This window comes from Mauremys mutica, chromosome 1, assembly GCF_020497125.1.
Source record: "Mauremys mutica isolate MM-2020 ecotype Southern chromosome 1, ASM2049712v1, whole genome shotgun sequence".
NCBI lineage: Eukaryota > Metazoa > Chordata > Testudines > Geoemydidae > Mauremys > Mauremys mutica.
In genome coordinates this window covers 119030547-119057193 of record NC_059072.1, presented here as the reverse complement: position 1 = coordinate 119057193, position 26647 = coordinate 119030547, and the positions used below count along the sequence as shown (strand labels likewise).

The following is a 26647-nucleotide window of genomic DNA, read 5'->3' as shown; positions in this document are numbered from 1 at the left end:
CAAAGGTCATTGCGTCCAATTGCTTTGCCCTTGGGAAGTTTCTCTCATTCTCCCGTTTCTCCCTACAGGAACATTTTAAAAGCGGTCAATGACTCAGTACAGGGAACAGACATCACTAACTTGTATTGGCAGTGAAAGGTACTGAAAGTGTAGCTGTCCATATGGGATCACTGTCAAGATAGGTCAAATTTTAGGCTTACCAGCCTTGACAGCCTCCTTTGAGATAAACCTAGAGAGCAACAAACAGTAATGCAAAGAGGCAGGATTCTGAGTAATCTCTAAGTAGGTGTCTAAACAGACAACTGTTTCTCATTCACACCCAACTCTGCTCCAAAATACATACATATTCCTGTCACATGTGCTTCACTCCATCTGGAATGCAGAGATGCTGGATATAAACAGGCAAAGTCAGGGGCATGAATATAGGGCTCAAATTATGTGGGGGAAAAAACCAAAACAAAACACCAAAACCCGGTGATCAGCATCCTCCTCTAAATAGGAAAGAGTTAAGTAGAGATATCTACAGGTCAAATTAAAAATAAATTCTTTTTAAACATGGGCTGAAGTACTAACACAATTTAAAACTCTGCCATTCGAACTACTATGAATTTTAAAACTTTGTTTTCAGGATTATTTCATAGGTTCTAAAATCTACAAACAAAAACTCTCTAAAGATAAGGGGCCAGATTTTGGATTATAGGAATTCCCTGCAGTGAAAAGCTGAACCACCTCAGTACAATCTCTAGGAGGCAAGCAATATGCTTCCCAAAGCTACCCAGCATGGTCACTCTTTCTCCTGCTTGTCATAGCCCCTGTCTGATGTGGAGGGGATCATGGTTCCACTTACTCTGGTGTGGCTAGTGCTGCTTACTCTCACATAGTCCTTGTGATCAGGTGGGCACAAGGACTACAAATGTAGTCAGCCCCCAAGCACAAGGGCAGATCATTGCAACTTCCAGTGCCTTCTCACACTACACTACACTACACAATCTAGTCAAAGCAAGATGAATGATATAATGGAAGGAGGACATTGGCAGCCTTGGAAAGGATTTCATGTTGCTTGAATAGAGAGGTTAGGGAAAACAATTTAAAAAAAGTGACCACAAGTTTTGATTGACTGTTTTTGGATGCCTAAACTGAGACATCTTGGGCCCAAGTTTCAGAAATGTTTTTTGCCCACAACTGAGTTGTGATTGCTGAGGCCCAAGGTATCTGAAATTGAGGATGAAAAAACTAAGGGGACAGTTTAGAAAATTTGTACCTCAAAGCCACAGATGGAACCAGTGTCAGATGGAGAATTAGAAGTCATGATTCTTGGCTCCCAGTCCTGTGTTAAGACCATACCTTTCTTTTTTTCCACTGCACACAGGGGTTTATAACTTTTCACACATTTTGTAAATCCAGAAAGTGTCATGCCTTCTACGAACTGCCTATTGACCATTTTCCCATCCTTCCCTTTTTGTTTTAAATAGTAGAATTTTTTTAAATAACTTTCAACGGAAGCGGGACAGTAGTCAATTGTCATTTTGTTCCAGCTTCTACAGTATCTTAATGAACTCACTGTATACCATCCACATTTTAATATAATTCAGAGGACAGGCCTCTAAGGTTTTGTTTTTTTAAATTAGGGGAGTGTATCTTCTCTAAATGATTCTTGATGAATTTCTCAGTGTGAGATGCCCGGGTTATTCAGTGAATTTGGATGCACTGGTTTAGCTATTGTATTTTTTGTTGATTTATGTTTAATGAGCTATATTCACAAATGCATATTATCTCAGACGGGCATCATCAAAAGAAAGTGTTTCCTATACCTTACACTTGGCACATTTGTTTGCCCATATTTAATCTCATGTTGTCCTCAGTATTATTCATATAATCTCCTTTTTGCTAATAGAACCATAAACTTTCTACATAAATGGCACAGTTTCAATCATGTTATTTACACATAATGCACCAAATAATACATGTTATGTACCTTATTTCTGAAGTGCTATAGTCCCAAACATACATGTCCAACAACATACTAGAGTACAGGTAAAACGGGAGGGAAAAGGCCAGGATAAATACATTTCACATATCAACTTCTAACAAATATAAATTGCCCAAGAAACAGGTTTTCAACCTGGGGGTTGGGAACAGGTTTCAGCAGATTGAGATTACTCACTTCCTTCCCCCCCCCCCTTTTTTTTTTTTTTAATAGCAGGGGGAGTGGGTCCAAAACTCTTGTATTGTCACATGGGGTCACAGTATAGAAGAGATGGAGAACCACTGCCCTAGAATAACTTGTATTATCTTAAAACCTGCACAATCTAATATTTATCTATATTGCACACGGCTCAAATATATCACTTAACTGGGCTAGCGCTGATCAAGAAAACAATGTTTCTCGGCTTACTTTATGGAAGAATCTATATAAAACACCAGCTGAAAGAGGATATTCCTCCTTACTCAGTCCCATTATGGGCCCCTGAGGCCTCTCCTCACTGTTGCCAAAGTAATTTCAGTTTCTACTTTCCCCAGTTACTGTGTGTCCCAAAATATGTACATTTTGTCCTCTTACACAAGGGTTTGGCTAGAGATAGTATTTTACTTCTGTATTCCAATCAACGAAGACCTGCCTCAATAGAAGTTAATGCACATCAATTAATCCTAGTGACTAGGTCCCTTGGCTGGGGACAAGTCAGCTACATGGATGAAATCCTGGCCCCAGTGAAGCAAAGGTCAAAAACTCTTCACACTTTGATTTTTTCTGGTGCCTGGACACCAGATGTGTCCTTCTCCCTGAGACTGAAGACACTTGGATAATTACAATTATTCTGACTCCAGGTACGTTAGTTTGAGCCCCGTTTGGCTTCTCTAGGCCCAATCAACGGATCCTAATAATTAGTTACTTAGCATTCTAGTCTTAAAGCTCTGTCCAAAAATTAGGAAGTCTCAGAAGATCCTTGTGAGAGAGTTCTAAAACTATTATCTCCATTTTACAGACAGAGAAACTGAGGCACAGATAGCTACCCAGAGACAGTGTCTCACCAGAGATTAGAACTCAGGCGATCATGGCTCTCAGCCTCAATCTTATTCATCTAGACGTTCTCCCTGGTTCACTGAACATCTATGCCCACAATATTTGTCACAGATTTAAACCTTTTCCTAGGATCTCAAGAGCATTCCTGAGGGTGCAGAAATATCCTCTCTTTTCAGCTATTGGGTGATCTTATCTCTCTGCCCAAAATGCTACTGTTCTGCAATAAGTGTCAGAGAGAGGGCAGGCTCTGAACACCAATTATCTGCCTTTGGGAAAGAGCAGGGAAATGATGCAAGCAAGGTGGAAATCTTCAAGAGTCTCCACAGCCAGCACAAACATTGAAAGTTTCCCTCACTCCCAGCTGCTGAACATTCGGATGTGCTGCCACCTTCATTCCTCTGTTAGGAGGACTTAATTAGGGACAACTGGTTTGGGCAAAATAAAAACCAAACAGCTCCACCCAAACTTTGAGATTTTAAAAAAAGTTCAGCCAACTTAAGCTGTCCAATTACTGGTCATTTGTCTGGGTTTTGTTCTGAGCAGAGAATACTGTGAGAGAGGCTTTTCTTAAGAGGGTTCCAGCCCAATTTCACAAAAATCAAGAGACTTTTCAAGCTGTCAATGAGAGTCCAAATGTCTACACTGCAATTAAACAGACCCCTAGCCTGAGTCAGCTGGCATGTGCCACTGCGGGTTTTTAATTGCAGTGTAGATATACCCTTTGTAGTAACAGTACCTCCTTACAAGAGGATCTGTTGCCATCAATCTCTGTAGCACTGGTGGACAACTGGTCTATGAACTGAGACTACTGGGAAGAACAAATGGAAAATTCCCACCTCACCCCTATCTTTTATTTGTAGCTTAAATATGGTTTTACTTAGTCATCATCTCATTTGTCCTAGAACTGTCACTTGTTTTTTTAATGAAGTGAAACATTTAAAAAATTATTTTTTAAAAGAAATTAATAAAGTTATTACAGGTTTGGATGTCTATGGGGTAATAGAATATCAGCTGCCAACTCAAATTACACCCAAGTCAACCATGACAGAAAACATACCACTTGACTGCTGTTTGGTGACCTATGTGAAATGAGTCTGATGGTATCAAACCTAGTTCCTATAGAGCATGTCTTTGTCCCAAAGCTACTATTCGCAATGGACAGTAAACCACCATCTCATTGCCATTCTATGCAGTGAAGCCATGAATTAAATGGGCATGAAGCCTGAACTGTTCTCTAGGTTAGGGGTAACTGGCAATGCACTGTAAGAAAGCCTCCAATGCTGCACTCCATGCTGTATTTGATCTGTGAATAAATAGAGTACTTCAGACTCTGTGGCTATGAAGTCAGCCTCTTTCACTAACCCGTAACTCACAGATGAGCACAAAAACACAGGATGAAAATAAAGCTGTTATGCAGAGACACAAATGAAAGGCATTTCCAAGATGTTTTTAGAGCTTCCAACAATACTCACAAGTCTCAAGTTAAATTAGCCAAAATATCTATATAATTTTTCAGCAATGTGAATGGTAGTAGTAGTGTTGCTGTTTCTTACAGCTGTATCTCAAATCTCACAATATTATGTGTTTTTCTTAAAATCCCAGGTCCTGGAGCTATGTGGCTAAAAAAAATCTCAGCTTTTATTTACAAGTAAAAGTAAGTTCCTAAACGTTATGGAATGGAGGGGAAAAAAAATAAAAAATGTGAATCTGAAAGGTTCTGAAACCAGAGAGCAAACAGAAAGAACCCTAATTTATTATTTTTAAGCTCATTTTTAAACCAATTTTGCAATTTTGGGGAGCCTGACTTATAATTGCTGAATGCTTGGAGTCGACAATCTCTTGAGGGTAAAGCCAGACCACGCTGGCTAGTATTTAATGGGATAACCTCAGTCCTGAATTTTATCACCAGACTGGTAGGTATGGTAAAACTAAAAACAAACAAACAGACCCCTCAACACAACAAAAGACCAAAAGTAAGAGAGGGTTATTTTTAGCAAACTCTTTATCTCCGGGGCCAAATTATCTCAGTAGCTACTTGAGAAGACTACATGCAGTGTGAGAGTGACAAAGGTCAGAAAGCACGGGTAACTTGCCCAATAGCTTTTCCACTTTTCAAATATCTGCTTCTGTAATTGTACAGATTACCGTGGAAAAATCCTCCCAATCTACTGCAGGCCTCATGATGCAAAAATGGGTCTGTGTTTCATGTGTATATGAGAGAGAGAGTACGCACTTGCGCATTAAAATGTATTACACAGAAAATATATTAATCTTATGTCTAGCTTTCGTTGCCCAGTAGCATGGGGGTTTGCCATGAGAAATGAAATGAGATTTTGATTAGCAGTTAGGGTGCTCTTCTTACCAAATACACTATCAGGCCAATATAGAACAGCTGAGAGAGAAACAGACTGCTCCCTCATACCCAGTGTGCAAAGAGCAAAGGTAGTGAAAGCAGCCAACACTTTGCCTGCAGAAAACATGAGGCAGAGCTCATTGGAGAAACTTTGATGGAACCACATTCCATTGGAACATGCAGGTCTGTTGAAATCAAAATGCTTTGTAAAACTGAGTCAATTGCACTAGAATTTTGTTTTAAAAAAATTCCAATCATGCCAAAACAGCCTATTTCAATTTTGTGTTTTGAAATTACTTAATTTTATTTTGTATCATATTATATATTAAAATATAGTACAAATTTTCAAAAAGTGAAATTGAAACATTTCAATTTTGTCAAAATGAAATGTTTTGATTCACCTGAAATGCCTTCCCCCCCAGCCGAATTCCCTTTTGTGAAGAATTCGGAAATTTGGGAGGTTTGTTCAAATTTGGAATTAGGTCAAATCTGGAGATCTCAAAATCCTTTGTGAAACAGAACTTCCATTGTCCATACAATCTAAGGTTTGGGAAGCAAGTTACCTAGCACCCATAGCAAAAATGGCCTATCCTGCACAGAATAGTGAAGACTGGCTTGCAGAGACACAAGGGCAAAATGACCAACTTCAGGGTTACAGTATGGAGGTGCAAATGTTGGAAAGCAGTGGACAGAATGAGAACAGCAATCTGGTTTTCAAAGCAATGAATACAATATGCTCTATACCTGCAAAAACATGCACCAACCATTTGCTAGACTCTTGGGACATGCTGAGTATCTTGGAACCCTCCAAAATTTGTTTTCATGTAAGAAAACTCACTAAAGTAAGTTGGAAAGCAGGCTGGACTGGTGAGGTGAATTGAAACTGCACTGAACCCAGACTCAAACACCTTTCAAGTCACAGATAGCTTCCAAGTGTATGCCATGCACCAGTGAAAGAGTCGAATGACGCCTGCCTGTTCCTTCTTTCCTTCAGAAGTTGGAGTGTGTGGACACACCTCCTCCTCCCGGTGAGTCTCTATCGTGGCAGCAGGTGGCTGGCCAGGAATGTGCCAGGCTCCCTGCTGCCCACTGATTCACCTCTGCACTGGGACCCAAATCCTAAAGGATCATTCTCAGTCCTTCCCAGCTGGGATGAGGCAGAACATAGAAGTGGAATTCCAGAAAAGGTCTTTAATTTTGATTGTCATCTAAGTTAATTTCCTAGTAGGAGGTGGTTGGGAGTAGGATGTCAATTTTCTTGGAGGGGATGCGGGGGGACCCAAAAATGTACAGAGAACATGGGAAGCAGATTGCTGTTGTTATTTTGCTCGGTGTGAGAGTCATAGGTCTAGGATTTCATGCCAGGGAAGAATCTCACTTGTACAGCTATCAGCAGAAAGCATTTTAACATTGCTTTTATAATTGACTTTGAGCCAAACATGCCCTGTGTAGCTCACATGGCTGAGATGGACTGACCCTGTGTACTCATGATGCTCAAAGAAACACTTCCTTGTTTAGGAAATTACATTTTTTTTTGTGTGACTGGGCTCAGTGATTGTGCAAAACTAGGCAAATATACAGGAAAATTGCCAGATAGAGGAGGCGGCTTGTCTAGCAAATGGACTGTATTTCTGTTTGGATATAAGAAGGCGGCTGGGGTCATTGGGTTGGATGTGTGTGGTGTTGGGGGGTGGAGGAGTAGATTCACTGAGAAGGAAGTATATTTGGAGCACAGCATGCTGGATTTTGCACATCCTTTATAAAGAAGGTACTGGAATTAAAGTACCCGGAATCTCAAACTATTTCTGGGGATTACAGGTGAAATAGTAACACCTTACAGACTTCAAGCTGTATCTAAATACAAAGGTGGGAGTCTCCATGACTGTAGAAAATGACATCTACCAAGGAACAAGGACCTGTGGAGAGCCTTGCTTACACCTGAATCCCAAAGGTTTCATTACGGATGACAGCTTCCTATGTATGTAATCAGTCATAGCTATCTGGTGTTCTTGCTCCTAACGGTTTTGGAACTAAGCTTTGTATAGGGAAGCCAATAAACTGAATAGGTAGACAAATGAGGTGTCTGTGTTGTATTTATTTTGAGTATCAGGAAGGCGTCTCACTTTCTTGCAATACCAAGACAAGGCTACAACTGAATCATCTGGATTCAGACTTCAAGCCCCTCAAAGTTCAGAAGCATTTAGATCTGGGGATAGGTTTAGCCAGCTTTGGATTTTGAACACTCCGAAAGTTGTTGAGGTCCACTTCTATTCAAAAGCTATTTAAGTTCCATACAAACTCAAAAATATGAAGACACTGGCTTCCTTCTACTTCTCCCCAAGAAAGTAAGTTCCAAAGGAATTCTTCGAGTGCCATTCCTATTCATGGGGTTGCAGAACTTCTGTTCACTCATGTTTTTGAGTATTTGGGCATCAGTACAATAGACTTTACAGCTACTTTCTGACTAGGTGATGTGGAAGAAGTGCACGATTCACTCCTTGCTCTCCTGAAATACATGGCCAGAAAGGAGGCGTATTCACTGAATAGAGGAATGAGTTCTGTTCTGTTTAAAAGCCTGGCAGCGCCTCTACCTAGTGAATGAAAAAAATCCACCTGAATTAAGAAGCAGCACTACATATACTTGACAAACATTAAGGGGTAAATTTTCAAAGGCGTTAGGTGCCTAAGTCCTCACAAAGCCCCAGTGAGGAACATGAGTAATTAGTAGCCCCATTGTCCAGATGAGGAAACAGAGTCTTTCCTTAGTCCACAGAGCTAGTAGTGTCAAGGCTAGAAATAATTTGTGAATTCTTTGTTCCTAGTCTTTGGCTCAGACCACAAGATGATGCCTCTCTCAAGGGCCTGATAACTACAAACTAACATGATAACCACCATAACAGCTTCTCAGTTTGTCAGATACAGAAAAGTTTTGGTTTAAAAGTTATCCTAACGTTCAGTGGTTTCACTGTGCAGAGGTTGTGTGCCTCATAGGATATGTCAAACATCACCTGTTATTTGGAAGCCAATGCACTCCTATTTTTACTCTGGATTTTCCTACATTAATGGAGTCCAAATCTTTAATATTAATGGAGGAGGATTAAAAGTGTCCTGCACGTAAGCAGTGAAAGATCTCCTGTGATTTAATATAATTTAAAATTAGTAGTAAATAATAATAGTAATAACTCAGCAATAATATCATCAGATACAGAGAAACTTTAAAATGTTGCAAAGCAACTAGGCAACTTTCCAGTTCATTTGTCAAAGTGTAGGCAGATGAACTCAAAGATCAAGTCAGAAATGACTGGACAATTTTCCTTTAACTTTCCAAAGAAATTCTCCTATGGCCTGAAAGGAGTTATTTTGTGTAAGGAAAAATAGCATACATAATGGAAGCCTGGCTGCAGCTCTAACTATGGGGCCATGATTATAACCCTTAACTGCAGGGGAGGGAGGAGGGTTGGAGCAAATTTGTTTCCAAATAATTTATATCCTTTTATTGAATCATTAAAAGAAAACAAAAGAATTAGCTCAGATTCCTACTCAGCTCTTGCCAGCTTTTGTTTCTACTAGCATCACTCTTACTCTGTGAACTTTTTTTTTTCCAGTTCTCTCTGACAGAAAGTGTGTTTCCAAGAAAACTCTAGTGCTAGAGTCTTGTGCTGAACTGACTGTGCTGTGCTGCTGGAGCCGAGCAGTTTAACAGCCCTCAGAGGCCACAGTTTACAGCACTAGCAACTCAGCTGTCAGCAACCAAAGAGCCGCTTTGTCACTGGACAGAGTTACAGAGAACTACAAAAAATGAGTGAACGTATTTAGAATACAAAACCCCATTTCATAAGATATAAGGACCTGACACTGCAAGGTGTCGAGTGCCACACAGGATGGGGCTTTATTTAACAAGTCATAGTTAACACATTCCTCAAAACAACTAAATAAAAAGTTACACTGTGAGCCAAATGTTTCTGTCTTCTCAGCTGGCTACCAGTGCAAATACGTATTTACTCCACCAGTTTGAGTGTCAGAGGAAGGGAGAGTCTGACAGTGATAGTTTTTGTCCTAGCAGACGATCCACATTGTGGTCACGCAGAACCTTGGCACAAACCAGAGAAGAACAACGGAAAATCATGGATTAACTATCATTGGCTTACATAATGCTGTAGAATGGGGTTGGGAGGAAAAAAGTAGGTTTTTCAAGTATGGTATATGTACTAGCTCTCTATGACAACGTCTGCAACTGAGAGTCCAGTTACAAGAAGCAAACAACCTAAAAAAATCTCTCCAATATAAACACGCAAAAATCCAGTCACACTGGGTCTGTTCTGCAAAATGTTCTGAAATATAAAGAAAATCCTGCCTGTAATAGACACAGCTGGTCCTGACAAACGTACTTTCCTTTAGATATGAATGAGATTTGAGTCTAGGCCTCCAAAGCCTCATGAACTTACTACAGCAGGATAGCCTCAGTCTGAGAAACCCAAGGGGGGAAAAATAGTTCCCCCTTCTCAGTCACCTCAATATAAGAGCTGATTAGGTATAAAAAGTTAAATAACAATATGATAAAAAAAGAAGCCCTGCCCCTGGCATATGGTATTATAAACACAGTGAAGTGCCAGTATAAACCTTTATTCAAGAGACTGGGTTCTTTGTCAAGCCGTGCCTTTCTTTCAAAACATCCTCACTGCCATGTCTGCATCTAGCCAGCTGCAGATCTAATAAGAAAGTTCTTATTCATGCTGTATAATGTTTTACAGGTTTGCCACGGGGGTCACTTGCTGTGAGTCATTTACGTCACAACTCGAACAGACTAATAGCTGAACGGAGCCAAGAAATGTAGGTTGGATGAAGGGGGATGTGTGGCGGGAGGGAGAACAGAAAAGGAAACAGCGCATCAGACTCAAAGCTTTGCTATTTCCTTGCCTCACCATTAACCCTAAAAGCTAAGGAAGTGTATGTGTATGTGTGCGCGCACCCACGGACATTACAGTTGGGGGGAAGAAGAGGAAAAAATGTAGCTATTAATGTGAAAAAAACTGTTGAAAGTGTTCTGTTTCTAAGAATATTGTTCTCTACTTCATAATTCGGAATAAATCCATGAAAATATCTCGTCACCCCATAGTTTTTACAGGATAACTGTTTTGTTATTACCCAAGAAAATATCAGGTACAGGGTTGCCAGGCATCCGGTTTTCGACCGGAATGTGCAGTTGAAAAGGGACCCTGGTGGCTCTGGTCAGCATCGCTGACAGGGCCATTAAAAGTACGGTTGGGGGCACAAGCGGACTAAAGGCAGGCTCCCTGCCTGCCCTGGCTCCCGGAAGCGGCCGGCATTCTCGGCTCCTAGGTGCAGGGGCGGCCACGGAAACCCTGTGTGCTGCCCCCATCCCAAGTGCCAGCTCTGCAGCTCCCACTGGCCAGGAACTGCGGCCAATGGAAGGTGCGGGGTCGGTGCCTGCGGGCGTGGGCAACGAGCAGAGCCCCCTGGCCTCTCCACCTAGGAGCCAGACATGGCAGCTGCTGCTGGTAGCCGCTTGAAGTAAGTGCCGCCCGGCCAGAGCTCACACCCCAAACCCCCTCCCACTCTCCAACTCCTTACCCCAGCCCTGAGCCCCCCACACACATCCACCCAAACTCCCTCCCAGAGCCTGCAACCTGCACTCTCCCCTACACCCCAACCCCCTGCCCCTGCCCGGGGCCCCCTCCTGCACCCTGAGCCACACATTTCTGCCCCACTCCAGAGCCCGCACCCCAGCTCCCTGCCCCAGCCCAGGGAAAGTGAGTGAGGGTGGGGGAGAGGGGATGGAGTGAGCTGGGGTGGGGCTTCAGAGAAGGGGTGGGGCAAGGGTAGGGCCTCAGAGAAGGGGTGGGGCAATAGGTGGGGCAAGGGTGTTCATTTTTGTGCAATTAGAAAGTTGGCAATCTTAATCAGGCACTGTCTATAGAATGTAAATGATATACATACTGAGCATATTAAACAGAGAGTACAATCAGCTCCATGAGTATTTGAAAAGAAACACGTGGTCCAGAGAAAACAGTTTTGCTAAAAGCAGCACCGTGGCCCAGGCTCACAGATTACAGATTAATCATGCACCGTCCTAGCCTGTTTATTGATTTTGATCAATATGAACTAATTAGTGGGAAAAGTGGCTTCCAAAATATACGCGTTCATTAGCCTGTTCATTTACAAGCCGACCTCACAAGATGGTTTGGTAAAAAAAGCAAAAACTGTATGACCCTTTCATAAGCCGACCCTGGGGTTGGCGAACTTTGGCTCCCGGCCCATTAGGGTAAGCCGCTGACGGGTCGGGGCATTTTGTTTACTTGGAGTATCTGCAGGCATGGAACCCCTCAGCTCCCTGTGGCTGTGGTTCACCATTCCCAGCCAATGGGAGCTGTGGGAAGTGGCTGGGAATGGTGAACTGCGGCCACAGGGAGCTGAGGGGCTCCACGCCTGCAGATGCTCCAGGTAAACAAAACAACAATATATTAGATATTCAATTCAATGATTCCATAGAGTTTACAATCATCAAATTTTGGTGTAGACCCATTTATAAGCCAACCCCCCGCTCTTTGATGCGTCACTTTTTTACCAAAAATATTTGGCTTATGAACAAGTATATACAGTATATTGTTTTAGTACCGGAATCTGGGGGACTACGGTGAGGGAGCAGCCAAGACAGGAAAGTCTTAGAGGAATAAGAGCGCATTAGGAGTTGTGGATAGACTTACCTGTACATCCCCTCCATGTGGCAATATGTTTGGGATTTCTTTTTTTAAATATAGAATGACTGAGGTGAGAGGGAGGAGGAGGAGAAGATAGAAGCCTGCTGCAGAACATCCTTTTGACTTAATTGCAATCACTAGATTAAGGGGTCTTTAATTTACAAGCTCTGCACATTAAATTGCAAGCTGTTGTAATGAATCCATGCAATACAGACAGAAATAACTACTATGTACCGTCCCAGTGCGTGACGAAGGGTTATGACGATAACGGTGGGAAACTAGCAGGATTCCTTAACCCTTCATTTTGAAACCTGTAAATGTTTCAGGGTTTTTTTTCCCCTCTGAAGTGTAGAATTCCTGTAGAGGAAATGCAATTTGGTGTGGTGTTAGTTGGATTCCATTGAAAAACTTTCAACCCCCAGTTCTTTTACACAATATTGGGCCTTTTTGTCTGTTTGTTCCAGGGGGAGGGTGTTGGGATGATAGCTGGTCTTTCCTTATTTAAATGAGTGCCAAAGGTTCATATCATGTGGGAGTATAGGCTCCAATGTCCATCAAATTGCATCAGACTTTAGGCTACGTCTACACTATCACTTATGTCGGTATAACCTATGACAGGGGTGTGGAAAAAAAAAATACTCCCAAGTGACATAAGTTACACCGACAGAAGCACCAGCGTGGACAGCACTATGTTGGTGGGAAAGCTTCTCTGGCCAACATAGCTACCAGCACTCGTTGGGAGTGGTTTAATTATGTCGAGCGGAGAGCTCTCTCCTGTCAGCATAGAGCAGCTACACAAGAGATCTTACAGTAGCACAGGGGCATTGGTACAGCTGTGCTGCTGTAAGCTCTCTAGTGTAGACATGCCTTAGAAAGTCTATAGGGTTGCATGTTGTAAATTTTAGTATCCGTGTAATGGAAGATGGCAGGAGGGAAAAGGAGGAAGTAGCCACAATGAAAACCTTAAGCACTTAGAGATTTGGCTCATGAAAGTTTTGAGCATCTGAAGTTTCTTCTGTGAATAAAAAAAACCCTTCACTTTTCCTTGTCCCAGTCTGTCTCTCACATAGTCCCATGCAACACTTCTAGTGATGCCACCTGAAATTTTAACACAAGTCTCTCAATATTTGGTGTTTTTTCTTAAAGACCCAGCTTGTGCAGTCAAGTAATTACGAGAGAATCTCAGTTTTCATTTTTGGAAAAAGCAACTTTGTAGCTCCAAAGCTTGGGGAGCAAAGTTTGAAAGTGTAAACCCTAAAAGCTTGAAAACAAGAAGGCAAATAGAGAACCCAAAATCAATTATTTTTAAAGCTCATTTTTAAACCAATCTCACCGTTTTTCAGAACCTGTCTCGTGATTTTTGAGCACTGGGGGTTGGCAGCACTGCACTCCTGTATGCTCATCGTGTCTCCTAAACTCCACCCCAGCACCTTGCCTGGTCCTCTGAACCCTTTTTATCCCCCATCCTTCCTATCTCTCCCAGGCTCCTTCCCATTCTCAGGCCAATGAACACAGCAGCATGCTGCCCCTCTGTCTGTGCTCTCCATGTCCCCTTCCCAGACTCCTGGTCTCCTCATGCTTCCCTGTCTCCCAGTCCCTTCATGATTCCACTATTCTCCATCTCAGGCCAGCAGCAGGTCAATTTATAAATGTTTATAAATAATTTTAAACATTGGCCTGTATAGCCATGAAAACTGGCCTATATGAGCGAGGCCAATCAATAACCATAGCTAATGTGAAAGGGAGAGCGAAGGAAGGAAAAAAGAAGAAGAAATAAAATACCGTAACCTGTCAACTCTAAGGCACATATCTCTAGTCTGCACAGAGTTTCTCTGCCCTTGCCCAATGTATGGATATTTAGGAGCAAAGATTTCATCAGTTTGGCTCCCAAAACAGAGCTCTGCTGCTGTGTTACTGGTAAAACACCTCTATTACAAGGCCTGGAGAAGAGAGTGTGCACGTGAATTTCTCCAGAGCAGAGCATGACAGTGATGTCATTACATTAGTATACAACTGAATTCTATGAAGCCTTGGCCCTATTTCTGAGCTACACTTCCTAAGTAACAATGCAGGAGGCATGACCAGACTTAAGCCTGAATTTGTTTGTTTTTTTTAATCTTCCAAAATCTGAGCAGACCCCAGAGGCTATTTGTTCCAATGGTCCATGGGGCTGTTTTGCTGGCCAGGACAGATGGAGTGCAATGTAATTTTGGCCTACCTCAAGCGGTGTTACTTGCTGTCCATCTTAGAAGTTGGATTTATTTTGTTTTAGATAGAATGTGAGACCATATTTAATCAGAAAGACTAACCATACCCATTGTCTTAAACCAACAACTGACCCTCAGTGGACATAATGGCACTGAAACAAAATGGAAGAGGCTAGACAGACATAATTCCCAACCACTGTTTTTTTCTGGAAATTTAATTAAAATGGATGGTTATGAATTTTATATACTAGATGGAGGGGGAAGTATTTTTCATGGTCTATACATGATATTTTCACAACTTCCACCAAACCACACACAAGATTCAGCTGAAATTTATCCTCCTCTGTACAACAGAAAGAAGTCAAGATTTAAAGTGACCTGGGTTGCAGACCTGGCCCAAAAGAAAAATTAGAGAGCTCTGAGGTGGGTCTGTGGAAGGCTAGTTATTGGTCAAGGAAGGAACCAAGCTGGGTGAGCCCTAAAATATGCTTATCAATTCATCAAGTCCCTCATTGGAGAAACACAGACCCAAAACCTCTTTCAGATCAGTAAGCCATAAGGAAGACTGCAAATACAACATTAGAATCAAAACAGATTGTAGCAGAAGCTTAAGACTGGTATTGTGAATACTGTGACAACAGTAGCTCTGTCCTGGAACCTGGTTAATGAATGCACAAGGAAATGTATTACATGCATTAATGTAAGCACGGTGGTACATGAACGCAGTGTCAACCAACTCATAAACATTATGTGCACTAAATCCAATGTCACAAGTGCCAGACTATTTTTTGACATTGTTCCCATACGAGAAACTAAAAATAGACCCCTGGGAACTGTATGCTAGAGTTTACTCAAAGTTTTTAACCCTTACAGTGAAAAGGTTAAATAACTAACCAGAACAACCAGTTCAGATACGCACCTTCAAATACATTCTGTGCACACACATTGATATGGTGGGGATATCCATGTGAAATTGTGGAGTCACGTAGCTTGTTGATTTACATACATAAAGAAAGTTTCAAATATATAAAATACATAGCAAGACAGAATGCACAGCAGAAATTACTTTCAATGCATAAAGTTACCGAAATCAAATTAAGTTGTGTGTGCTGCACTAACGGTATCACTGGACCCTGACGTCCTCCTGTGCCACCTTCCTGCTACTCAGGTGCACAAGTAAAACATATATATTCAGAAGGTCTTCTGAATATCTCCTGCTGCAGAACCAAAAGATTTGTAACTTTAGCTAGGTTTCTTACACCCTTGCCAATATTTCAATTTAAAAGGCACAGCTTTTAAATGAACCCTTTAAAATGTAGCAACTGCAGCTTCAGACACAAGATCTTTTTCTCGCAGTAACCACAGTAGCTAAATTACAGGAAGACTAGCCTCGAACGTTGTAGGTAGCATCCCAAAGTATGGTACAGTATGCAATACCCCCATTGGAGAGTCTCCAAAACAAATACTATCCTAGTTTTATGATTCAAAAGTTTTTACACTGCTACATATCACTCAGTGGAAAGGGCATTTATAATTTGTGGCTGCAACAAACTGAAAGAAACACAGACAGAAGCATACATAGGTTTTGAGGAGTTCAGAATGTGCAGTTCTGAATTTTATTACACAGAACACAAACATTGGGAAAATCATCAAACAAGGGTTGGATTAAATACCACAATGCCTAAGATAAGAGCTGGCCAAAATGTGGGATTTCCGGTTTTGCTATTTTGAAATTTGGTTTAATTCTGACTTATGATCCTGACACCTGTTAGCAATGATGAAACTGATAATGTCAATTTCACAGTTACCAGGTTCTCAGGGTCTATGGTACCCCTGCTATGTGGACTGCCTTGGACTAGGGACTCCATGATTTCCACACTGTTGGGCCAGTATCAGCTAGGATTTGCAGCAAAGAGTCTTGTAGCACTTTATAGACTAACAGACATTTTGGAGCATGAGCTTTCGTGGGTGAATACCCACTTCGTTGGATGCATGTAGTGGAAATTTCCAGGGGCAGGTATATATAAGCAAGCAAGAAGCAGGCTAGAGATAACGAGGTTAGTTCAATCAGGGAGGATGAGGTCCTCTTCTAGCAGCTGAGGTGTGAAAACCAAGGGAGGAGAAACTGGTTCTGTAGTTGGCAAGCCATTCACAGTCTTTGTTTAATCCTGAGCTGATGGTGTCAAATTTGCAGATGAACTGGAGCTCAGCAGTTTCTCTTTGAAGTCTGGTCCTGAAGTTTTTTTGCTGCAGGATGGCCACCTTAAGATCTGCTATTGTGTGGTCAGGGAGATTGAAGTGTTCTCCTACAGGTTTTTGTATATTGCCATTCCTAATATCTGATTTGTGTCCATTTATCCTTTTCCGTAGAGACTGCCCAGGTTGGCCGATGTACATAGCAGAGGGGTATTGCTGGCATATGATGGTGTATATTACATTGGTGGACATGCAGGTGAATGAACCGGTGATGGTGTGGCTGATCTGGTTAGGTCCTGTGATGGTGTCGCTGGTATAGATATGTGGGCAGAGTTGGCATCGAGGTTTGTTGCATGGATTGGTTCCTGAGTTAGAGTTACTATGGTGCAGTGTGCAGTTACTGGTGAGAATATGCTTCAGGTTTTCAGGTTGTCTGTGGGCGAGGACTGGCCTGCCACCCAAGGACTGTGAAAGTGTGGGATCATTGTCCAGGATGGGTTGTAGATCCCTGATGATGCATTGGAGGGGTTTTAGCTGGGGACTGTATGTGATGGCCAGTGGAGTCCTGTTGGTTTCTTTCTTGGGTTTGTCTTGCAGTAGGAGGCTTCTGGGTATACGTCTGGCTCTGTTGATCTGTTTCCTTACTTCCTTGTGCGGGTATTGTAGTTTTGAGAATGCTTGATGGAGATTTTGTAGGTGTTGGTCTCTGTCTGAGGGGTTAGAGCAGATACGGTTGTACCTCAGTGCTTGGCTGTAGACAATGGATCGTGTGGTGTGCCCGGGATGGAAGCTGGAGGCATGAAGGTAGGCATAGCGGTCAGTAGGTTTTCGGTATAGGGTGGTGTTAATGTGACCATCACTTATTTGCACCGTGGTGTCTAGGAAGTGGACCTCCCATGTAGATTGGTCCAGGCTGAGGTTGATGGTGGGGTGGAAGCTGTTGAAATCGTGGTGGAATTTTTCCAGTCTCCTTCCCATGGGTCCAGATCATGAAGATGTCATCAATGTAGCATAGGTAGAGAAGGGGTTTGAGTGGACGAGAGCTGAGGAAGTGTTGTTCCAGGTCAGCCATAAAAATGTTGGCATATTGTGGGGCCATGCGGGTACCCATAACGGTGCCACTGATCTGGAGATATATATTGTCATCAAATTTGAGATAGTTGTGTGTGAGGATAAATTTAGCTAGGATTTGTTTTCCCTTAAAGGCCATCACTTTCCCTCTGGAGTTATGTTCATGATTAAAATGATTTGGAAAGTGTTGGCTAGATCTTAATGTTCTGGAAAAAGGGTCTGGATGTTGGAGACCAACTGCCATCTTTTTTTTAATTCAGGTTGGTGTTCTAATTGCATCCTAACTCCATGCTTTAAGAAGTTGGCCTTTTATTCACTAACAGGAATGCTTAGGGCTTTCACCCATAAATCTGAAAATAATTTTCGAAGGTAGATAAATATTCTTACCCTCATTTTACAACTGGGGAAACGGAGGCAGAAAGGTTAAATTACTTGGCCAACGTCACAATGAATCAGTAGCACATCCAGGAAAATGAAGCCTGATGTTCTAATTCCAGATTTCATGCTAAGTCTCTGTGCAAAGGATAGTCTTTTTGTTGTTTGTTTATCTAGCATCATTCTTCTGCTGTAAGCAAGTATCTGTGAAACCCACTAGCAAAGGAGGTCTTTCATCCCCCAGTAGTACTGGTCCACACAGAGCATGACAACCTACTACTGCTGTTAGTTACGCCATTAGTTCAAATGACAGATCACTGTGGTAGACCTGAAGATTCCAGCCTTATGATGGCCCATCACGTGGCTGTTCACAGGATGCCATATGATGCGATTTCTGTTTTTCCAGTTTGCTTATTTGAAAACCTAGGAAATTATTCACACAACAACTATGTTAAAAACACAACATTTCCCTGTGGAAAAAACAGGATGTGATCATATAATTAAAGACTATCATAATATATATAAACAAGGGGACCTAATTAAGATTGCATGGGCAATCTTAATACTGGAATTTCCTAACTTTTCAATGCTTGACTTTGTAATCTTAATAATATTCTTTTAATGCGGATTTTAGTGTGTAATTTATTTATATGTATTATATGGCTTCGGCGAGTTAAACCCTACTTTGACTTCTAGTTCCATAAAAAGAGGTCTCAATTGGACACCGGCATCATTTAGCCACAAGAGTTATGCACAGAGATCTGAGGTCAGAATACATGTCTAGTTAAATTATACCAAAACGATTTTTTTGCCCAAATTATTTTTAACTTACACAAATACTGCTCCTGCTTACTTGAGTCAATTGAATTATAGGTATTTGACTAATGGCAGAAATTAGCCCTTCATCACTAGCTCCTATATTCACAAACTGGCTTAAAAATTTGTAAACCTCACCACTTCTAAATCTACTTCTTCGTTTAATAGCAATGTTGTTATGCTAACAACCTATTCTTCAGCTCTTTCTCAATCACTTTATAGTTTGTAAACTTCAGCTTTCAGGAATTTTCTCCTAGAAAGTTTTAATGACATGTGCTGTGATTTTGATTATTACTTCTATGTAATTTACTTTTCATTCTTGGAATAAAAACACTACTTATGATATTGTAATGAAGACAGAGTTATGGTTGAGCAGGCACTTTCATTGTAGACACCACTGCCCTTTGCTCCCCCAGCATTTCTAACCTTCTGACTAAGATATCCTTTGGGTTGAAAATTACTGATGATTGTTCTAAGGACAGGAGAGAGAGAAAGAATGATCGTGTGTGTATTAAGTATGGTAACATTTAGCTGGGCTTTTTGGAAATGTAAGAGCAGGAAAAAAAGTCTCTCTCTCCTTTTAAAAATTGTGATTTTTTTTTTCTTTTAACCCCTCAAAGGGGTGACCTAGTTTCTTTGACTTCACTTTCCTCATATATGAAGTGGAGTTAATTATACTTCTCTATATCAAAATGGGCTATAAGGCTGAATTCAGTGTTTAAAAGTTTTGAGATCCTAAGATGTAATGCACTGCACTGTGCAAAGTATTCAAATTATTAATCATTAGAACAGCTTCATTTTGACACTTCAAATTCCCCACAACACACTTAATGCTTATTGCAGCCAAATGCCTTTGACAAATATGAAGAAATCTAGTTTAGAAAGAATAAACTTAGTATTTCAAGCACATCCAGGGTGTGACTTTCCATTCATTTTAACAACATATGGTACAGAGGTGTGCAGTTCAAACTGTCTTGTACTCTGCACATTGTTTCAAAGGCTGATTACATATATGTGTGAAAATACATTTAATTTGCACCATATGCTGCAATAAATACAAGTTTCCAGAGTAAGTTCCTTTCAATAAAGAACAGTTATGGAGTTTTGGATATGTGTGCACACAAATATCTATGCTTGTATGTTTCCATCTCATGTTGCAATAAATGTCTTGGCAATAAGGAAATGAAATAGTTTAAATTAATCAATACATTATTTTAATGGTACAGTCAAGATTTTATGTACAGAAATGCCAATGTTATGGACCAACTCAACCTCTTCCATGGAAAACACAGAAGAGGAAAAAGAACAGGAGTACTTGTGGCACCTTAAAGACTAACAAATTTATTTTAGCATGAGCTTTCGTGAGCTACAGCTCACTTCTTCGGCTCATGCTAAAATAAATTTGTTAGTCTTTAAGGTGCCACAAGTACTCCTGTTCTTTTTGCGGATACAGACTAACACGGCTGCTACACAGAAGAGGAAGAAATTTTAGGTAAAAAAATAAGCCAAGTTGATTATAAGGAAATACAGAAAGGAAGAGACAGGTGCCATGATTAAAGAGTAATTTATTCATGGAATAAATGGGAATTAATAGCGTTATGGGTCCTATAATAACAACCATAACTTGTATGTATTTAGACTGTAGGTTCTTTGGGGCAGGGATTGCAAACACTATTCAAAAGTCAACATTGGCCAAGAAAGCATATAACTTATTATAGGTCTCTACTATTCTAAGTATAAGAAAGTATTAGCTCAAACCCCAATTTTAGCACACGCTGAGTTTTTAATTATGATAATATACAATATTTAACATACTACAAATTTGCAAGAAGACTGAGTTACGTTTCATAGACTCCTTGATTTTTGTACATTCAAAAATCTCAATCACAATGTTGCATTCACAGGTTTTTACATGCAATATCATGTTCATTCAGTATTTAGTGCTGGTGAAGGATGTCAGTTTATCTGCTCCAAGATGTCAGCAGTGAAAAACTTCCCCACCCTGTTCTGCCAACCTGCCTCAATTCTTATGTGGAAGGACCCCTTCTAGGGATTTACTGAGATTGCCGATAAATTAAGAATGCACGCTCTTCTGGGCACACCTGCCTGTACGTTTATACAGTGCCTAGGCCATTCTACAGGAAACAACTACTACATAATAGTTATGATTAACTTAGAAATACCTCACCTTAGCTCATGTAACGGAGCCTCTGTCATGGAAGTCAGGGATGTAAATATCCATTAGGGATGTAAATATCATTTTTAAAGTACCCAAGATGATCATAATGGTCCTTTCTGATCTTAAGTTCTATGATTTAAACTATTAAAATTATATTGGTTACCTGTTTAATTGGTTAACTGATTCGGGCCTCACAATGCCTAGGATGACATGTCTCCCCTCCCCCTTGCCCAAGACAGATGGGAAAAGGCAGCTGAGCTCTTACCGGGGGTGACAACAGGCCTAGCCAGCAGAGCCGGGGCAGTTGATGGGGCCCAGCACCCACCTCGCATCCTCAGTACCCAGGAAAAGGGAGAGGGGGCCCAGGCACCTTGTTTGTCCCAATGTGGCCTCCTCAAATGCTCCATGCCACCCCAGCAGCAGCTTCCCTTCCCTTCAATTATCAGCTGAAGCTGCAGCACCAACTAGTGTGCCAGCCACCTCCACAGCCGAACCCCTTCCAGTGGCACAGAGGGAGGCCGGGACTACTTTACTCCCGGTAGGGCCTGCAGCCCCTGCCCGCCCTCTGCCCCGATGTGTTCCCCCTGCCTAGCTGGATTCCCCCCGTGAAGCCTCCAAAGCTCTTTCTGCTTCCTTCTTGGCCTAGTGAGTGGTATCCTTCCACTGGGATCATCACCCCTGGGTCCATGCAAGTATTTCCCCTCAGGTCAGTGGGGCTGGAGGGACTGTTTTTACCAACTAAGGGGTGTACAGTACTCTTCTCACTGCTGGGACGAAGACCCTGCTGGGCTAGACCATTAATATCGACCCGGCCCTTTTAAGGGGGGGCTGGGGTTCCAGTGACCTCTCGTGGTACCCGCCCCTTCCTGGTTGCCAAAGTCACCTCTTGCCAGCATCCCAAAATAGCATCTTCACTGCAGGAGAACCTGTTCGAGACCCGCACGCAGGCCCCAGCTCCGAGCAAGGACTTCTACCAGCCAATCATCACCCAGAAGGAGGTGGGCAAACGAGGGATGGTTAGCAGTAAGACTAATATTTATCGGTTAACCGGTTAATATTTTACATCTCTAGCTTCTATTACTGCCACAGTTACAAGTGTTGCAATTCAGCAAGGATCTAAAATCCCGATTTTTATACTACTCAAATGTGTCCTTATTTATGCAAACACTTCATATGAAGTGCATCTTATCACACTCGGGGTACTGTGTGACCCTCCCTTTCAGTTTGGAGGTCTGCCCAGAATGTTTTTAAGTAAGCACTCCTCTCCAATCTCTGACACAGAAATCAGGAACAAATGCCCATGAAAAGAAATTGAAGTATAAAAGGACCCAAATATGGGTCAGACTCTAAAAAAAAGAATAGTACAGGTCTAAGGAGAGTTTTAACTATCAAAGAGATTAGTTATAATTCATAGATTTTCATTTGACAATAAATTCTTACAAATGTGGTGTAAGAACAGATGAAAGAATATTGGGATTTTTTTTTAAATGTTAAATTAAGGCTAGAAAAAGAAACCCACTCGCCACCACTGGAGACCAGAAACATTTGCCATTGATTACAAAAACAAAACCAGTTAATTTAACAAACAATGCTAAAATACAGCATTGCTAAGCCAGTTTAAAATATAAATTCTCTATTTTAAAATTGAAATGGATATCAACATTAAAAACAGATCTGTAAAGCCTTCCTAATAATACAGTGAACACCTAATTTTAGATACAATGTCCCCCGCTCTGTTCTTTGGAAAAACTGGTATTTTGATTCTTATTGAAAAATATTATTTGTTAGAGTACATTAAAATGGGAATATTATTGTGACACACTTCTCTAAAACCTGTCATTGAGGACTGAAATTCTCACAAGTGGCCATGTGTTAAGTTACCTGACACTCACAGGTATAGACTTTTTCAATATGCAGTCAGGTTGCTGAGTCAACCCAAGGATTAAACCAGAATATTTTCCCCACATCCTTTATTTTTGCTACATATTTTATGGGCCTTTCTATTCTTGTTGGATGAACAACGATGCTATTCTTGAACTCCTGTAAATGCCTTAACTGTTCCTCCAAAGGCATATGTCCAATGGATAGGAAATTTTGTACCGGAAAGCACACATGAAACCATCTAAACCCATTCCCTCATTTCTACCTGCTGCCAAGCCTAGCCAATAGCTCTAGCCAGTAATATCTTCTCCTCTAAAATGTTTAGCTTTTGTTTTTTTATATACTGTCATTTTCTTACAACTTTCAGTACAAATTTCTTACAACTTTCCTTTAATGCTGCTGGTGAACACTTCAAGGACCTCTTGTCCTCCTGTTTTCTTCTACTTTTCCTTTCCTGTTATGAAGCAATAGAACATCTTACTATAGAGCATAGGGAGGAAAAAATATACACCTTAACACAATTTGATACCAATTCTGCATAACTGACAAAGGTACAATGTTCTTCCAATAACTGAGAATACTGGACAGATACCAGAATTAGTATCAAATGGTCTCTATGGAGAAAATCATTTTATCACCGGTGCTTGCAGGATTAAGCATATTTATTGCAACATCAGGGAAATTTAGTTCCATTAGCCAGGAGTCAGCAGAACAAATCTGCAATGGTGTTGCTTTTCCTTGAATTCAGAGTGCCCAGAATCACAGAAGGTGGCATTTCTGTCCAGGCAAAGAGAGTCTGAAAGGAGGAGAGGACTGTAAGTTCCTTTCTGTCAGATGACATATGTGACCACAAACTGGTTGTTGCATTGGCCCAAGATGTGGTTTTAAAGAGCAGGGCCTCTCACATGGGGAAGGCTAAGGAGGAGACCTGAACACAGGGGTGAAAGTGAGCTGGTACGGGCCGGTACCCAGTACCGGTAAGAACCCACATTGGCCCATACCCAGCCTGCACTTTAATGTCCCTGCCCCTTTTGCCTCCCCTGCCGGGGGGCCCTGCCGGCAAGGTGCATACTGGCAGGGCCGCCAACAGAGGGGAGGTGGGGGGGAAGGGGTAGCAATGTTAAAGCGCTGCCACAGCAGCACTTTAAGGACGGTCCTTTGCTGCAGCAGAGCTTTAATGTTGCTGTCCCTTCCCCCCACCCTCCCCGTTGGTGGCCCTGCCGGTAGGGTCCGTACCGGCAGAGCCGCCGACAGGGGAGGCAAAAGGGGCAGCGCTTTAAGGATGGTCCTTTGCTGTGGCCGCGCTTTAATGTTGCTGCGCCCCCCAGTTGGCGGGGCCGCCAATGGGGGGGGCAGCAACATTAAAGCACTGCTGCGGCAAAGGACCCTGCAGTGCTTTAACACCCCTTTTGCTCCCTTGGCTGCTGATGGGCGGAGGGAGGGGCAAAGGGAGCAGCTGCCCTGGGGCCGGCGATTTAAAAGGGCCCAAGGCTCCGGACACCACTGCCACTACCACAGCAGCGTCATCCGGAGCTCCGGGCCCTTTAAATCAACATGGGAGCCCTGGGCGGCACGGCTCCCCAGCCCTGCCCCTTCTGGGGGGCCAGAGCCACCCCCTCCATACCGGTAAGTGTCCCCAGTTACTTTCACCCCTGCCTGAGCATCAAGTGAATTGATACTTTGTCTGTGCCTGCTTATAAGGGAACCAATCCCTGAGCCAAGATGGAGTCCAGGTGGTGACTCATCCGAAGAGACTGGCATCCATGCGAACAGAACCTGGAGGATAAAATGGAAAGTTCCATAAAGGGAACAGATAAAATAAAAATAACTGTAGGGACTGATGGTGCAGGTGGCCCATGGCTCATTTGCACCTGGGCCGCAAATTGGTTCAAAAGATGAGGAATGACTGACTGGAGTGAAGAAAGGAGCCTATACTTGAGGACAGAGAGCCTGACAGAGCTCAGTCCAGAGAGATGACAACAACTAGATGAAGGTCTTGAGCAGGCTGATGACCAGGATCACCCCCAGTTGTGGTAAGGCCTGACAATCAGCTAACTAAGGGCTAGTCTACACTTACCTGCCGGGTCGACGCGGTGAGTTCGACTTCTTGGAGTTCGAACTATCGCGTCTAATCTGGACGCGATAGTTCGAACTCCCCGCGCACTCTGGTCTACTCCGGTACTCCACCACTGCAAACGGCGGTGGCGGAGTCGACCTTGGAGCCGCGGACTTCGATCCCGCGGCGTCTGGACGGGTAAGTAGTTCGAACTAGGGTACTTCGAGTTCAGCTACGCTATTCACGTTTTCTACAAAACTTCTCTGCTGAAAAACAGAGTTTGTTTTCCTATGTCAAACAAGCACTTGATAGTAGAGAGGTTGCTGTAGACATTTGCAATGCAGCACTGCTGGAGTGATAATTAAAAAATGCGGTAACCTTCCCCAATAAACTGCTTGTGTTATTGAAAAAATGTCAAGAACTCTCACAGGAATACACTTTGCAGGGATAAGATCAAGAGGCATGACAACTTACAAAAGTTTGAGAGGAAGTATTTCAGCAGTTTATACTTTCCAAAGTCAATATGCCCCTCCTCCTCAATGTTAGGGAGGGGAAGGACAATTTGTCAAGAGTGTATAATAAACTAGGGTACTGCTAAAGGTTTTGGCTTTCATTTGCACAGTGGTGAATATGGGGTATAAACACCACTTCGGGTCCTTTGTCCAGGACTGGTTTTGATCGGGAGTGAGGTTTGAAGAACACCATTTCCGCATTTTTTCATTACATCACTGGATATGATTCTACAGGCAAAGGAGCCTGGCTTGATGCAAGCTAAACCTCTCTGGAGGGGGATGGTGTTTCTTTTGGACTTTCCTAAGGGCTTATGGAGCCAATAGGTTTCAGCAATACAGGAGAAAATCAAGTGTTTCCTAGTTTAAATTCATCTTCTCTCATTCAAACACTGTAGCCAGCACCCATCCCCTAAGGTACAGAAAAAAAAATTTCTATTTCCCCCAAGGTAAATATTTTTTTTAAAAGGCAAGGATGGGAAAAATCACTGCAAAGCTCATGTGTGTAGGGGGGAGGTACATGACGAAGTTTAGCAGTTCATTCTAAACATGTGGGCAGAATGTTAACTTTTCCAGCTTTTTAGCTGGCTCATTTCCACAATGACCTCAGAAAGCAAAGAGCCATTCCTGCATACTGCATGTGCACTAGCCTGCTCTGTTTCAGCAGACTTCATCAGTGAAAACGATTAAGCAGAACAGAAAAATATTATCTTCCCCAAACCCCCATTTTTCCATTGACATGCTTGATCCTCCTCCTGGAAGAGTTTGAACCACCTCTTGGGGGAGGCCAACCTCACAGTTTGAGAAATACAGATCCAATTCATTCCAACAAATGGAAGGGCAGAGGAAAGCACAGCATTAGGAACCTGACAAGATCCCTCCCCCCGTGGTGCAAAAAGCAGCCTCACACCCATGAAAGGCTAATTCCCTTCCTTGTGCACAAAAATCTCTGTTTAACATATTTCAATAGCGCATTAACCACTCTCAAATCCTTGTGATACATCGCTGAGCCTGAAACATTATAATATTTTCCTCTCCAGGCACTATGTATTTAGATTTCTATGGCTAATTTGCCTCTTCCCATGGAGAATTTACACTGTGGCCAGAGGGGCTGAGGAACAACATGAGATGTGAAGCTTGGAGAACTTGTGGTGTGTGGAGAGGGACAGTGAATGCAGCTTCCCGACCTCACAGATCCTATCAATTTATTACCTAATTAAAATGGATTGAGTACATTCTTGTGATAGCAGAGGGTCTGCGGGG

The 26647-nt window shown here is 42.1% G+C and overlaps 1 protein-coding gene and 1 long non-coding RNA gene across 3 annotated transcripts in view; one reads left to right on the top strand and one right to left on the bottom strand.

The window, feature by feature from the left end:
- PDE3A (phosphodiesterase 3A) overlaps positions 1–26647 on the bottom strand; it is a 351301-nt gene that overhangs the window by 133824 nt on the left and 190830 nt on the right. The gene's annotated exons all lie outside the window — the stretch shown is intronic.
- The window catches only part of LOC123352585, a 35675-nt gene continuing 19817 nt past the window's right edge, over positions 10790–26647 (top strand). The window contains exon 1 of the long non-coding RNA XR_006574232.1: positions 10790–10907. This is a non-coding gene — a long non-coding RNA (uncharacterized LOC123352585). The remainder of the gene's footprint in view (positions 10908–26647) is intronic.